Genomic DNA, 14,540 nt, shown 5'->3' on the forward strand with positions numbered 1-14,540 from the left:
TAGTAGTATGAGATATTAGTAGTAGTATGAGATATTAGTAGTATTAGTAGTAGTATGAGACGAGCTACAGTGCTGCTTTTCTGAAGTAATATATTGTAAAAACATTTTTTTTAAACATTTTTGTTAAATGAACAAAAGTAGTCTACAAAAAAATTATCCCAATTTCCCCATTTGCACCCTCCAGTATATTGGACATTTTTGGAGAGTCACTAACCCTGGAAAGTGCTGTTCTGTGAAGTGCACTACTTCAGAGTTCACTTGTTCTTATTACATTTTTCCGCCGGCTTTTGTTTCACCAAACTTTCCCAGGCTGGCCTCCCTCTCCTCTGGATCAGAGAACGTACGGCTTTTTGTAAGAAACTCTCTGTCTCTGTTACTCTTTCTCTTTCCTCGCATCCACTCTCCGCTTTCTTTCTCATTTAGCTGCTCTATCCCTTCATTGATGTCAGGGCTCTCTCTCTCTGTCTCTCTCTCTCTGTCTCTGTCTCTCTCTGTCTCTCTCTGTCTCTGTCTCTGAGAGAGAGAAAGAGGAGGAGAAACAGGGGCCCTGACATCAACAAAGGGATCTCTCTCTCTCTCTCTCTCTTTCTCCTGTCTCTGCCTGTGTGTGTGTTTGCTTTTCTGTATCACTACCCTGCTTCTCTCCCAGGCTGGGTCCAATATATGACACAATCTACAATATACTGTAGATATATGATCATATACTGGAGCTAGTCTCCCAGGTACCAGGCTGCTATGGTTACCCTGAGATCAGATAGATACACTGCCCCTAACAATGTCCCTGGCTGCCTTCCCCACACCACTGATAGTAATAGACCTGTTTGTAGTCCCACCCATTTCAGAGCCATATACACACATACAGTGCCTTGCAAAAGTATTCACCCCCGTGGCATTTTTCCTATTTTGTTGCATTAAAACCTGTAATTTAAATTGATTTTTATTTGGATTTCATATAATGGACATACACAAAATAGTCAAAATTGGTGAAGTGAAAAAATAAATAAAACCTGTTTCAAAAAATTATATCAAATAAAAACGCAAAAGTGGTGCGTGCATATGTATTCACCCCCTTTGCTATGAAGCCCCTAAATAAGATCTGGTGCAACCAATTACCTTCAAAGTCACATAATTTGTTAAATAAAGTCCACCTGTGTGCAATCTAAGTGTCACATGATCTCAGTATATATATAGAGTTGAAGTCAGAAGTTTACATACACCTTAGCCAAATACATTTAAACTCAGCTTTTCACAATTCCTGACATTTAATCCTAGTAAAAAATCCCTGTCTTAGGTCAGTTAGGATCACCACTTTATTTTAAGAATGTGAAATGTCAGAATAATAGTAGAGACAGTGAGCCCCATGCCTCACTGTCCATTTGGAAGACCCATTTGCGACCAAGCTTTAACTTCCTGACTGATGTCTTGAGATGTTGCTTCAATATATCCACACAATTTCCCCTCTTCATGATGCTATCTATTTTGTGAAGTGCACCAGTCCCTCCTGCAGCAAAGCACTCCCACAACATGATGCTGCCACTCCCGTGCTACACGGTTGGGATGATGTTCTTTGGCTTGCAAGCCTCCCCCGTTTTCCTCCAAACATAACAATGGTCTGTATACAAATAATTAAAATCCAGACAGAAAATATTTACACAAGAAGCAACCTAATATCACACAGCCAAACAGTTCTATTTTTGTTTCATCAGACCAGAGGACATTTCTCCAAAAAGTCAGATCTTTGTCTTCATGTGCAGTTGCAAACCGTAGTCTGGCTTTTTTATGGCGATTTTGGAGCAGTGGTTTCTTCCTTGCTGAGCGGCCTTTTAGGTTATGTCGATGTAGGATTCGTTTTACTGTGGATCGTCACAAGCTCCTTTGATGTTGTTTTGCTGTTGTTCTGGGATTGATTTGCACTTTTCGCACCAAAGTACGTTCATCTCTAGGAGACAGAACGCGTCTCCTTCCTCAGCGGTATGACGGCTGCGTGGTCCCATGGTGTTTAAACTGGCTTACTGGCATCTGTTTGTACAGATGAACAAGGTACCTTCAGGTGTTTGGAAATTCCTCCCAAGGATGAACCAGACTTGTGGAGGTCTACAATTTCTTTTCTGAGGTCTTAGCTGATTTCTTTTGATTTTCCCATGATGTCAAGCAAAGAGGCACTGAGTTTGAAGGTAGGCCTTGAAATACATCCACAGGTACACCTCCAATTGACTCAAATGATGTCAATTAGCCTATCAGAAGCTTCCAAAGCCATGACATCATTTTCTGGAATTTACCAAGCTGTTTAAAGGCACAGTCAACTTAGTGTATGGAAACTTCTGACCCACTGGAATTGTGATACAGTGAATTATAAGTGAAATAATATGTCTGTAAACAATTGTTGGAAAAATTACTTGTGTCATGCACAAAGTAGATGTCCTAACCGACTTGCCAAAACTATAGTTTGTTGACAAGACATTTGTGGAGTGGTTGAAAAACGAGTTTTAATGACTCCAACTTAAACTTAAACTTCCGTCTTTAACTGTACACCTAAGGCCCCATTTTAATGACTCCAATCTAAGCGTATGTAAACTTCTGATTTCAACTGTCTGCAACACCACTAAGCAAGGGACGCCACCAAGCAAGCGGCACCATGAAGACCAAGGAGCTTTCCAAACAGGTCAGGGTCCAAGTTGTTGAGAAGTACAGATCAGGGTTGGGTTATAAAAAAATATCAGAAACTTTGAAAATCCCACGGAGCACCATTAAATCCATTATTAAAGAATGGAAAGAATATGGCACCACAGCAAACCTGCCAAGAGAGGGCCGTCCACCAAAACTCAAGGACCAGGCAAGGAGGGCATTCATCAGAGAGGCAACAAAGAGACCAAAGATAACCCTGAAGGAGCTGCAAAGCTCCACAGTGGAGATTGGAGTATCTGTCCATAGGACCACTTTAAGCTGTACACTCCACAGAGTTGGGCTTTACGGAAGAGTGTCCAGAAAAAGGCCATTGCTTAATAAAAAAATATGCAAACACGTTTGGTGTTCGCCAAAAGGCATGTGGGAGACACCCCAAACATATGGAAGAAGGTACTCCGGTTAAATGAGACAAACATTTTGCTTTTTGTCCATCAAGAAAAACGCTATGTCTGGCTCAAACCCAACACCTCTCATCACCCCCAAGAACATCATCCCCACAGTGAAGCATGGTGGTGGCATCATCATGCTGTGGGGATGTTTTTCATTGGCAGGGACTGGGAAACTGGTCAGAATTGAAGGAATGATGGATGGCGCTAAATACAGGGAAACACTTGGAAACCTGTTTCAGTCTTCAAGAGATTTGAGACTGGGACGGAGGTTCACCTTCCAGCAGGACAATGACCCTAAGCATACTGCTAAAGCAACAAAGTATTGACTTTGACTTTGGGAGGGTGGGGTGAATAGTTATGCACGCTCAAGTTTTCCGTTTTTTTGTCTTAATTCTTGTTTGTTTCTTCAAAGTGGTAGGCATGTTGTGTAAATCAAATGATACAAACCCCCCCAAAATCAATTTTAATTCCAGGTTGTAAGGCAACAAAATAGAAAAAATGCCAAATGAGGTGAATACTTTCGCAAGCCAATGTATGAGACAAGTAGAGATATGTTTGTATAGATGTATTTACCTGTTTGTATAGATGACTCTACCTGTTTGTATAGATGTATTTACCTGTTTGTATAGATGTATTTACCTGTTTGTATGGATGGCTCTACCCACTAACATTCAATGTCTGCCATTTTTTTATAGAGGCAAGTTACATTAACCTCACTCCACTTTAATGTTCTTGGACAAAGACATTTTCTCAGGATCATATGACATCTACGTATAGTGAATGTGTTTTCTGAGGATCATATGCCATCTACGTATAGTGAATGTGTTTTCTCAGGATCATATGACATCTACGTATAGTGAATGTGCAGTACGTTGCAGTGTTTGTTTGTATGAAGGTTAGACGGCATGTTTAGGTCCTCTCACGTTGTACCCAGGCCTGCCATAGGGTTGCCATAGGCCTGTCGTAGGGCTGCCATAGGCCTGCCATAGGGTTGCCATAGGCCTGCCATAGGGTTGCCATAGGCCTGCCATTGGGCTGCCATAGGCCTGCCATTGGGTTGCCATAGGCCTGTCGTAGGGCTGCCATAGGCCTGCCATTGGGTTGCCATAGGGTTGTCATAGGCCTGCCTTTGGGTTGCCATAGGGTTGTCATAGGCCTGCCATTTGGTTGCCATAGGGTTGTCATAGGCCTGCCTTTGGGTTGCCATAGGGCTGCCATAGGCCCGCCATAGGGTTGCCGTAGGGCTGCCATAGGCCTGCCATANGCCATAGGGTTGCCGTAGGGCTGCCATAGGCCTGCCATAGGGTTGCTATAGGCCTGCCATAGGGTTAACATAGGCCTGCCTTTGGGTTGCCATAGGGCTGCCATAGGGTTGCCATTGGGTTGCCATAGGGTTGCCATAGGCCTGCCATAGGGTTGCTATAGGCCTGCCATAGGCCTGCCATAGGGTAGCCATGGGGTTGCCATAGGCCTGCCATGGGGTTAACATAGGCCTGCCATAGGGTTGCCATGGGGTTAACATAGGCCTGCCATAGGCCTGCCATGGGGTTAACATAGGCCTGCCATAGGCCTGCCATGGGGTTAACATAGGCCTGCCATAGGCCTGCCATGGGGTTAACATAGGCCTGCCATGGGGTTAACATACGCCTGCCATAATGTTTTCCCCCCGTGCTGACTGTATCCTCTTCCACAGCGGCCCAGTCGAGAAAGGTTCCCCCCAAAAAGCTGGAGGGAGAGATCAAGCCCTACTCACTACCACAGAGAGGGGGTGAGCCACCGTTTCAACTTGGACAGAACACGTGGAGGATAACTCCTAATGGGCCAGTTTCCCGGACCCAGATTAAGGCTAGTCCTGGATTAAACACATTTAATGGAGATTCTTAGCCCAGGACTAGGCTTAATCTGGGTCCGGGAAACTGGCCCAGCACAGCTGGAATATGTCAGATTTACATCATTTAGTTGTACTAGAAAGCCCAGTCAAGACATCGTATGACATCATATTGTCCCTGGGACTAAACATTGTTAATTGTAGGGATATTTCACCACGTCATTGTAAACACAGTGCTGTAGGACAGTAGTCATTCGGCTGCGTTTGTGTGGCCTCTCTCCATGACAGGCATATCTATCTATTCTGCCTCGTTACTGTAGGTCAGTTTAGTCTGAAAGACACTGAGCCATTCCCTAGGATAAGCATTCAGGAGCAGCTTGGTGAACAGTAGGACGTTGAAAAATGTAACATAGGACATCTGTGTCCAGTCTAGTCTAATGTAACATAGAACCTCTGTGTCCAGTCTAGTCAAACGTAACATAGGACTTGTCTCCCCCCTCTCCTCTCCCTCATGGTATTGTCTCCCCCCTCTCCTCTTCCTCTCCCTCATGGTATTGTCTCCCCCCTCTCCTCTCCCTCATGGTATTGTCTCCCCCTCTCCTCTCCCTCATGGTATTGTCTCCCCCCTCTCCTCTCCTCATGGTATTGTCTCCCCCTCTCCTCTCCCTCATGGTATTGTCTCCCCCCTCTCCTCTCCCTCATGGTATTGTCTCCCCCCTCTCCTCTCCCTCATGGTATTGTCTCCCCCCTCTCCTCTCCCTCATGGTATTGTCTCCCCCTCTCCTCTCCCTCATGGTATTGTCTCCCCCCTCTCATCTCCCTCATGGTATTGTCTCCCCCCTTCCTCTCCCTCATGGTATTGTCTCCCCCCTCTCCTCTCCCTCATGGTATTGTCCTCCCCCCTCTCCTCTCCCTCATAGTATTGTCTCCCCCCTCTCCCTCATGGATTGTCTCCCCCTCCAGCTGTGCGAGAGGAGCAGAGGGCTCTCCCCTGGCCTTTGTGTTGCCCCGTGGCTCCTCCCTTCTCTCCTTCGCTCGGTATCCTCACCGTGCTCCCAACAGGGCCGCCAGTGCCCCAACCCCGGGGGCTACAGGGGCCCGGCCCCCAACCCCCACTCATCGACAGCCTCAACTACAGGGTAAAACGCACCAGGTATGGTATTCCTGAAAAACTGTCAAAACTAAATGCCCAGGTTTTACAGGAGGATCCCTGACTCCCAGAATCAGGAGGGACTAAGTCATTTGGGAGGTTGTCAGCATTTTTTTTTTTTTTTACCCTAGGTACTAATACAACTTCCCTCCATGGAAACTATCTAAACTAATCCAGTTTTGTGGGAGAGTGTACAGCACAGCATTAAATCTGAGGGCCTGTCTGTATCTCTGCCAGGTGGTGGGAAGGCTTGGCCCTGGGGACACAGAATTCTGAGGGCCTGTCTGTATCTTCTGCCAGGTTTGGAAGGCTTGGCCCTGGGGACACATCATTCTGAGTCCTGTCTGTATCTCTGCCAGGTTTGCAAGGCTTGTCCCGAGGGGCACATCATTCTGAGGGCCTGTCTGTATCTCTGCCAGGTTTGGAAGTTGGCCCTGGGGACACAGCATTCTGAGGGCCTGTCTGTATCTCTGCCAGGTTTGGAAGGCTTGTCCCGAGGGGCACATCATTCTGAGGGTCTGTCTGTACTCTGCCAGGTTTGGAAGGCTTGGCCCGGGGGACACACATTCTTCTCATTAAGAATATTGTTCGTTACAAAGAGGCAGCCTCAGGGCACCAAATGCCACATTATTCACTTTGAAGTGGACTACTTTGACCAGTGTCCATAGGGCTCTGGTCAAAAGTAGTGCACTATAGGGAATAGGGTGCCATTTGGAGTGTACACAGCTCCTGGGTAAAGTGCTTTCTCTCTGATTCCAAGCGTCCTTCGCTCCTGCTCCTCCCTCTCCCTCTCCTCTCTTCTCTCTCTCTCTCTCTCTCTCTCTCTCTCTTCTCTCTCTCTCTCTCTCTCTCTTCTCTCTCTCTCTCTCTCTCTCTCCTCTCTCTCAATTCAATTCAATTGACTTTATTGACATGGCAAGTTCATTATTACTTACATTGTCAAAGTATACATATCGAAAAAAATCTATATATCTATATATCGAAAACATCTCTCTCTCTCTCTCTCTCTCTCTCTCTCTCTCTCTCTCTCTGTCTCCCTCTCCCTCTCCCTCTCCCTCTCCCTCTCCCTCTCCTCTCCCTGTCTCTGTCTCTGTCTCTGTGTCTGTCTCTCTCCCACCTAATTGTCCTGTGTGACCAGCACTGCTCTCTTTGTGATCTCTTTTTCTAAATATTGTTCTTTCTCTCTCTCTCTCTCTCTCTCTCTCTTCCATTCCTTCTCTACTGTCTGTGTACATTGGAAACCCCCACCCCCCTTTTTATCCAATTTGACCACTCACAAATGCAATCATCCCATCCTCCTCCTTCCTCACACCCATTTCATCCTCTCTCTGCCTCCCTACGTCCTAAAATGAGGACAGTTCCCTTACCCCCCCCCCCCCCTTGTTGACGCCCCCCACCACTGCTTCCTTCTTTAAAGGAAAGGCAGTGGTTTCTAGCCTGTTAGATAGCTCATGGTTGCATCCCAGTTCTCCACCCTGCTCTCTTAAGTGTGCACTGGCACACTTCCCGTCATGGATTTAACGGTGAGGGATGAACGCCCCAGGCCTGCCCTAGGTGAACCAGGTTAGTGTTCATTGTATTGGTTAGGAGCGGGGCTGCCTCCCGGAGGTGAACCAGGTTAGTGTTCATTGTGTTGGTTTAGGAGCCGGGGCTGCTCCCGGAGGGAACAGGTTAGTGTCATTGTGTTGGTTTAGGAGCCGGGGCTGCTTCCCGGAGGTGAACCAGGTTAGTGTTCATTGTATTGGTTAGGAGCCGGGGCTGCTCCGGAGGTGAACCAGGTTAGTGTTCATTGTATTGGTTTAGGACCGGGCTGCTTCCCGGAGGTGAACCAGGTTAGTGTTCATTGTATGGTTTAGGAGCCGGGGCTGCTTCCCGGAGGTGAACCAGGTTAGTGTTCATTTGTTTGGTTTAGGAGCCGGGGCTGCTTCCCGGAGTGAACCAGGTTAGTGTTCATTGTGTTGGTTTAGGAACCGGCTGCTTCCGGAGTGAACCAGGTTAGTGTTCATTGTTTGGTTTAGGAGCCGGGGCTGCTTCTCGGAGTGAACCAGGTTAGTGTTCATTGTGTTGGTTTAGGAGCCGGGGCTGCTTCTGAGGTGAACCAGGTTAGTGTTCATTGTGTTGGTTACCGGGGCTGCTTCCCGGAGGTGAACCAGGTTAGTGTTCATTGTGTTGGTTTTGGAACCGGGGCTGCTTCCCGGAGGTGAACCAGGTTAGTGTTCATTGTGTTGGTTTACCGGGCTGCTTCCGGAGGTGAACCAGGTTAGTGTTCATTGTGTTGGTTTAGGAACCGGGGCTGCTTCCCGGAGGTGAACCGGTCAAATCAAATGTATTGGTCACATCTGCCGAAAGTGTAGACTTTATCGTGAAATGCCAACTTATGTGCCCTTTCCCAACAATGCAGACTTAAAAAGGACCAAACATTTTGTAAATAGTAACATAATAATGAGTCTATATACGAGGAGTAGCGGTACAGAGTCAGTGTGCCGGGGTACGAGGTAGTTGAGGTAAAGACTAAGACTACCACTAACCTGTACATGTAGGTTTGGGTAAAGGTGACTAGGCCATCAGGATAAATAGTTAGAGTAGCAGCAGCATTAGTAAAGAGAGAGAGGAGAGAGTGTGTGTGTGTGTGTGTGTGTGTGTGTGTGTGTGTGTGTGTGTGTGTGTGTGTGTGTGTGTGTGTGTGTGTGTGTGTGTGTGTGTGTGTGTGTGTGTGTGTGTGTGTGGTGTTGGACTGTCAGTGTAGTATTTGTGTGTGGGTACGGTCCAGTGAGATGTGCCTTGTTTTGGCAGATGGGCGAAGTCGTCTCAAAACGAAGTGACGTAGGTGAGGCACGTGTAGTAATGAGTAAGATTCTGTGTTTTCACATGCACAAAATGATTGTTTTTGATTTGTAAAAAAATTCTAACGTATATTTTATGGAAAATAGCTTTTGTATGTTTCTGGAAGATGCACCATGTTACCTTGTTGACAACATGACCGAGCAGCGCAGATTACTGTGCGATTGGAGAAAGGRCGCTCMTCCCTCACCGCTTTTTGCCCGYTCWAGTCACAGGCCAYAGACTGGTGCACTTAATCAAACTCCCTCAATGGTGGGAACTTCCCCACGCCCAATGTTTACACCAATCCCAAGGCTTTTGGATCCGTGACGGGAAGTGTTTAAGTGTACACTTCGGGAGCAGGGTGTGGACAGTCAGGAGGCAACCTAGCTGTCATCCGTCGGTCAAAGACAGGGAGTTTAGTATTATATCAATGATTAATCTACTTACGAAACGGAGAAGAACAAAACAGAACAAACATGGCTCTCTATGTGGGTTAGAACTTGTTCAACCTTTCCTAGTGTGCCGGTCGTCCCGTTGAGGGAATTTTAATAAGCTGCCTGTAACTTTTACCTGACATTTCCTAGAAGAAAGCATTAAAACAAGTGAGATTGCTTTCTGTTCCCTTGGTAACCACGGTTTAGAGCTTATTTTGACCAATAGTTTTACCTTTTAACTACAATGTTCTTTCATAGGTACTCTCATTAAGTGTATGAGGCCACTAAAATAATATTTGGATGACTTTTGGAGGCATATTCATTCATGTTTATTATTAACATGAAGTTCGCAATAATGTAAAAAAAAAAAAAAAAAACACTTTTCACTTTGTCATAACAACAAGAAACAATGCTTCGAATTTTATAATGAGCCAGAGAAAGCTTTTTCATAAACCACTACTTCAGTGGTTCTCAAACTTGGGGTTGGGACCCTGTGTGGGGTCCCCTGAGAAAATCTGTAATCGTAGGAAAAACTTTTGGGGACCCCTGCCCTACTTGTACAATTCTCACATTAGTCTTCGGGTCTTTCTGTTGRCGTTGCTTTCACTTCATATCACAATGTTTTTTTGTTTTCAGTTATTGTTTGTATGATTTGTCAAGCATTCAGTTYTGCCATTGTTTGCTAATTCTGTTTTAATTTAGTGTTTCCTTTCTGTTGAATTCTCTTGCTGTTTACTTCACTTTTTTCCTTTTGCACACACTTGTCTTTTTCCCCTTTCTGTACTTTCCTACGTTCTGTCTCCATCGCTCCCTATTCCTGTTTCCCTCCCTCTTTCTTCCACTATCTCTCGTTTTCTCTGTCCTGCTCTTGTTTGTCCTCTATCTCCCATTCCCTTGCTCTTCCTATCCTCTCTTACCTTCCCTGCTCCATCGCCGTGGTAGCCAACGAGGCCTAGTTGCCAGGGGAAACCTCTACAGTCGCTACATCAACACCCGGGGCTTTGGGCTGTTGTTGGAGACCCAGCAGAATACCTTCAAACTGCCAGGTAACCAGATCTGATTGGCTATGGGACATGTGTAGTACACCGTAACAACACACCACTAAGGATGTCTCCCAAATGGCACCCTGTTCGCTATAGGGCACTACTTTAGACCAATCAAATGTATTTATAAAGCCCTTCTTTACATCAGCTGATATCTCAAAGTGCTGTACAGAAACCCAGCCTAAAACCCCAAACAGCAAGCAATGCAGAAGCACGGTGGCTAGGAAAAACTCCCTAGAAAGGCAGGAACCTAGGAAGAAACCTAAAGAGGAACCAGGCTCTGAGACCAGAGCCCTATGGGCCTTTTTGAGCATATTCCCYATTTAGTGCACTACTTTAGACCAGGCCCTGGTCAAAAGTAGTGCACTACATAGGGAATAGGGTGCCATTTAGTACGTAGACCACTGTACCCAGTGTGCCCAGGAATGTACTGTGTTGTCTTGTGAGTGACCTCTGACCTGTTAGTGYTGTGTACCTCCTCAGGTTTGACACCAGTATTGAGAGAGAGAGAGACTGATACAGGGGGACAGACAGACCCACTGGGACACACAGACAGGTTGGCCAAGATGTAATACTCAGGATATATTTGACAGACTGTATATCTAAAATGCATGCAGGGGATTGGAAAAGTATTGAAAAGTAGGTGGCTACAATTGAAAGCAAGAAAAATAAGGTTGAATTACAGTGGATTTGTGTTTCGACTGAACTACATTTCCTTCTCTGCAGCACACAAACGAGTTCTCTTCTTTCTTCACACTCTCCGTATCTCTCTCACTCATCCCCTCATCTTACCTCTCATCATATGCCTCCTCTCTCCATCCCTCCTTGTCCCTGTCCAGGCCCCTTCCACCTCTGTCCCTATCCAGGAAGGAGTCGCTCTGCTCCCAGACCACCATGATGACCACCAGAGAACCAGACAGACAGGCTGAGATGGAGACCAGGGTGCTGGAGAAGGGGCTCCGTATGGGGGTAGGGGGAGAGCCCTGGCCTGGGAGGGCTGGAGAGAAAGGAGGTGGGCCCCTGGAGGTGGTTGAGAAGGACAGGGGGAGAGGAGGGGGGGAGAGAGCTGCTGTAACAGCTCAGTGGGTCAGGCAGAAGAAGGAATATAGGAACACCAGACCCTGGTGACACACATGGAACACAGACGGACTGACAAGAAGCAGGAGATAGAAGACGGGCTGACTGATAGACAGATGAATAAGAAGCAGGAGATGGAAGACTGACTGACAGACTGACGGATAGATACGAAGCAGGAGATAGAAGACGGGCTGACAGACTGACAGATAGATAAGAGGCAGGAGATAGAAGACGGGCTGACAGACTGACAGATAGATAAGAGGCAGGAGATAGAAGACGGGCTGACTGATAGACAGATGAACAAGAAGCAGGAGATAGAAGACTGACTGACTGATAGACAGATGAATAAGAAGCAGGAGATAGAAGACTGACTGACTGGCAGACGGATGGATAAGAGGCAGGAAGTAGAGAAGAGAAAGAGACTGACTGACTGATTTAATAGAGATTTACAGAAGTGGACTGTGAGCTAGAGTAGAGATAGAAGGGAAGACAGCCACAGATGGATACGGACGATGAGAATAGAGAGAGAGAGAAGGGAAGACAGCCGCAGATGGATACGGACGATGAGAGTAGAGAGAGGGAAAGGAAGACAGCCGCAGATGGATACGGATGATGAGAGTAGAGAGATAGAAGGGAAGACAGCCACAGATGGATACGGACATGAGAGTAGAGAGAGGAAGGAAACAGCCGCAATGGACTAGGTGACATGAGAGTAGAGAGTAGAAGGGAAGACGCCACAGATGGATACGGCGATGAGTGAGGAGTAGAGAGATAGAAGGGAAAAGACAGGCCACAATGGATATGACGATGAGAGTGAAAGAGAGAAGGGAAGACAGCGTCAGATGGTACGGATGATGAGATAGAGAGATAGAAGGGAAGACAGCCACAGATGGATACGGATGAGAGAGTAGGAGAGAGGAAGGGAAGACAGCCGCAGATGGATACGGACGATGAGAGTAGAGAGAGAGAAGGGAAGGACAGCCACAGATGGATACGGACGATGAGAAGTAGAGAGAGAGAAGGGAAGACAGCCGACAGATGGGATACACGATGAAGTAGAGAGAGGTAGAAGGAAGACAGCCACAGATGGATACGGACAGATGAGAGTAGAGGAAGGAAGGGAAGAAGCAGCCGGCAGATGATACGGACGATGAAGTAGAGAGAGGAGAAGGAAGAAAGCCACAGATGGATACGGATGATGAGAGTAGAGAGAAGAAGGGAAGACAGCACAGATGGATACGGAGCATGAGAGTATGAGAGAGAGAAGGGAAGACAGCCACAGATGGATACGGAGTCATGAGGAGTAGAGAGAAGAAGGGAAGACAGCCACAGATGGATACGGACATGAGAGTAGAGAGAAGGAGCAGATACAGATGGATTTGGACAATGAGTAAAGAAGGGAAGACAGCCACAGATGGATACGGATGATGAGAGTAGAGAGAGAGAAGGGAAGACAGCCACACAGTGGATACGGACGATGAGAGTAGAGATAGAAGGGAAGACAGCCACAGATGGATACGGACTATGAGAGTAGAGAGATAGAAGGAAGACAGCACAGATGGATACGGACGATGAGAATAAGAGAGGGAGAAGGGAAGACAGCCACAGATGGATACGGACGATGAGAGTAATGAGAGATAGAAGGGAAGACAGCCACAGATGGATACGGACATGAGAGTAGAGAGAGAAGGAAGACACCACAATGGATACGGACAATGGAGTTAAGAGGATAGAAGGGAAACAGCCCAGATGATACGGACAATGAGAGTAGAGAGATAGAAGGGAAGACAGCCACAAGATGATACGGACAATGAGAGTAGAGATAGAAGGGAAGACAGCGCAGATGGATACGGAGATGAGAGTAGAGAGAGAGAGGGAAGACAGCCACAGATGGATACGGACAATGAGAAGTAGAGAGAGAGAAGGGAAGACAGCTACAGATGGATACGGACGATGAGAGAGAGAGAGAGAAGGGAAGACAGCCACAGATGGATACGGACAATGAGAGTATAGAGAGAGAGAAGGAAGACAGCACAGATGATACGGAGATGACAGATAGAAGATAGAAGGGAAGACAAGCCACAGAGGGATACGGAGAATGAGAGTAGAGAGATAGAAGGGAAGACAGCCACAGATGGATACGGAGATGAGAGTAGAGAGATAGAAGGGAAGACAGCACAGATGGATACGGACAATGAGAGTAGAGAGATAGAAGGAAGACAGCACAGAGATGACGGACGATGAGAATAGAGAGAGAGAAGGGAAGACAGCCACAAGATGGATACGGACGATGAGAGTAGAAGATAGAAGGAAGACAGCCCAAGATGGATACGGACGATGAGAGTAGAGAGAGAAGGGAAGACAGCCACAGATGGTACGGACATGAGAGTAGAGGATAGAAGGGAACACAGCCACAGATGGATACGGACAATGAGAGTAGAGAGAGAGAAGGAAGACAGCCACAGATGATACGGACGATGAGAGTAGAGAGATAGAAGGAAGACAGCCCAGAGGATACGGATGAGAATAGAGAGAGAGAAGGGAAGAAGCCACAGATGGATACGGACGATGAGAGTAGAGAGATAGAAGGAAGACAGCCACAGATGGATACGGAGAATGAGAGTAGAGAGATAGAAGGAAGACAGCTACAGATGGATACAGACGATGAAAAGGAGAGAGATAGAAGGAAGGACAGCACAGATGGATAAGGACGATGAGAGTAGAGAGAGAGAAGGGAAGACAGCCACAGATGGATACGGACGATGGAAGTAGAGAGATAGAAGGGAAGACGCCGCAGATGGATACGGAGAATGAGAGTAGAGAATAGAATGGAAGACAGCCCACAAGAGGGAACGGACAATGAGAGTACGAGAGTAGAAGGAAGACAGCTACAGATAGATACGGACGATGAGAGAGAAGGGAAGACAGCCACAGATGGATGATATGGACGATGAGAGTAGAGGAGAGAGGGAAGCAGCTACAGATGGATACGGACGATGAGAGTAGAGAGAGAGAGGGAAGAAAGCTTACAGATGGATACGGACGATGAGCAGTAGAGAGATAGAAGGAAACAGCCACAGATGGATCTACGGACAATGAGAATAGAGAGAG

At 46.7% G+C, this 14,540-nt stretch overlaps 1 pseudogene; it reads left to right on the top strand.

Moving 5' to 3' along the window:
• Nucleotides 1-12,068, top strand: part of LOC112073788 (alpha-tubulin N-acetyltransferase 1-like) — a 25,772-nt pseudogene extending 13,704 nt beyond the window's left edge.
• The last annotated feature ends 2,472 nt before the right edge of the window (nt 12,069-14,540 follow it).

Source organism: Salvelinus sp. IW2-2015, unplaced genomic scaffold (assembly GCF_002910315.2).
Source record: "Salvelinus sp. IW2-2015 unplaced genomic scaffold, ASM291031v2 Un_scaffold2366, whole genome shotgun sequence".
NCBI lineage: Eukaryota > Metazoa > Chordata > Actinopteri > Salmoniformes > Salmonidae > Salvelinus > Salvelinus sp. IW2-2015.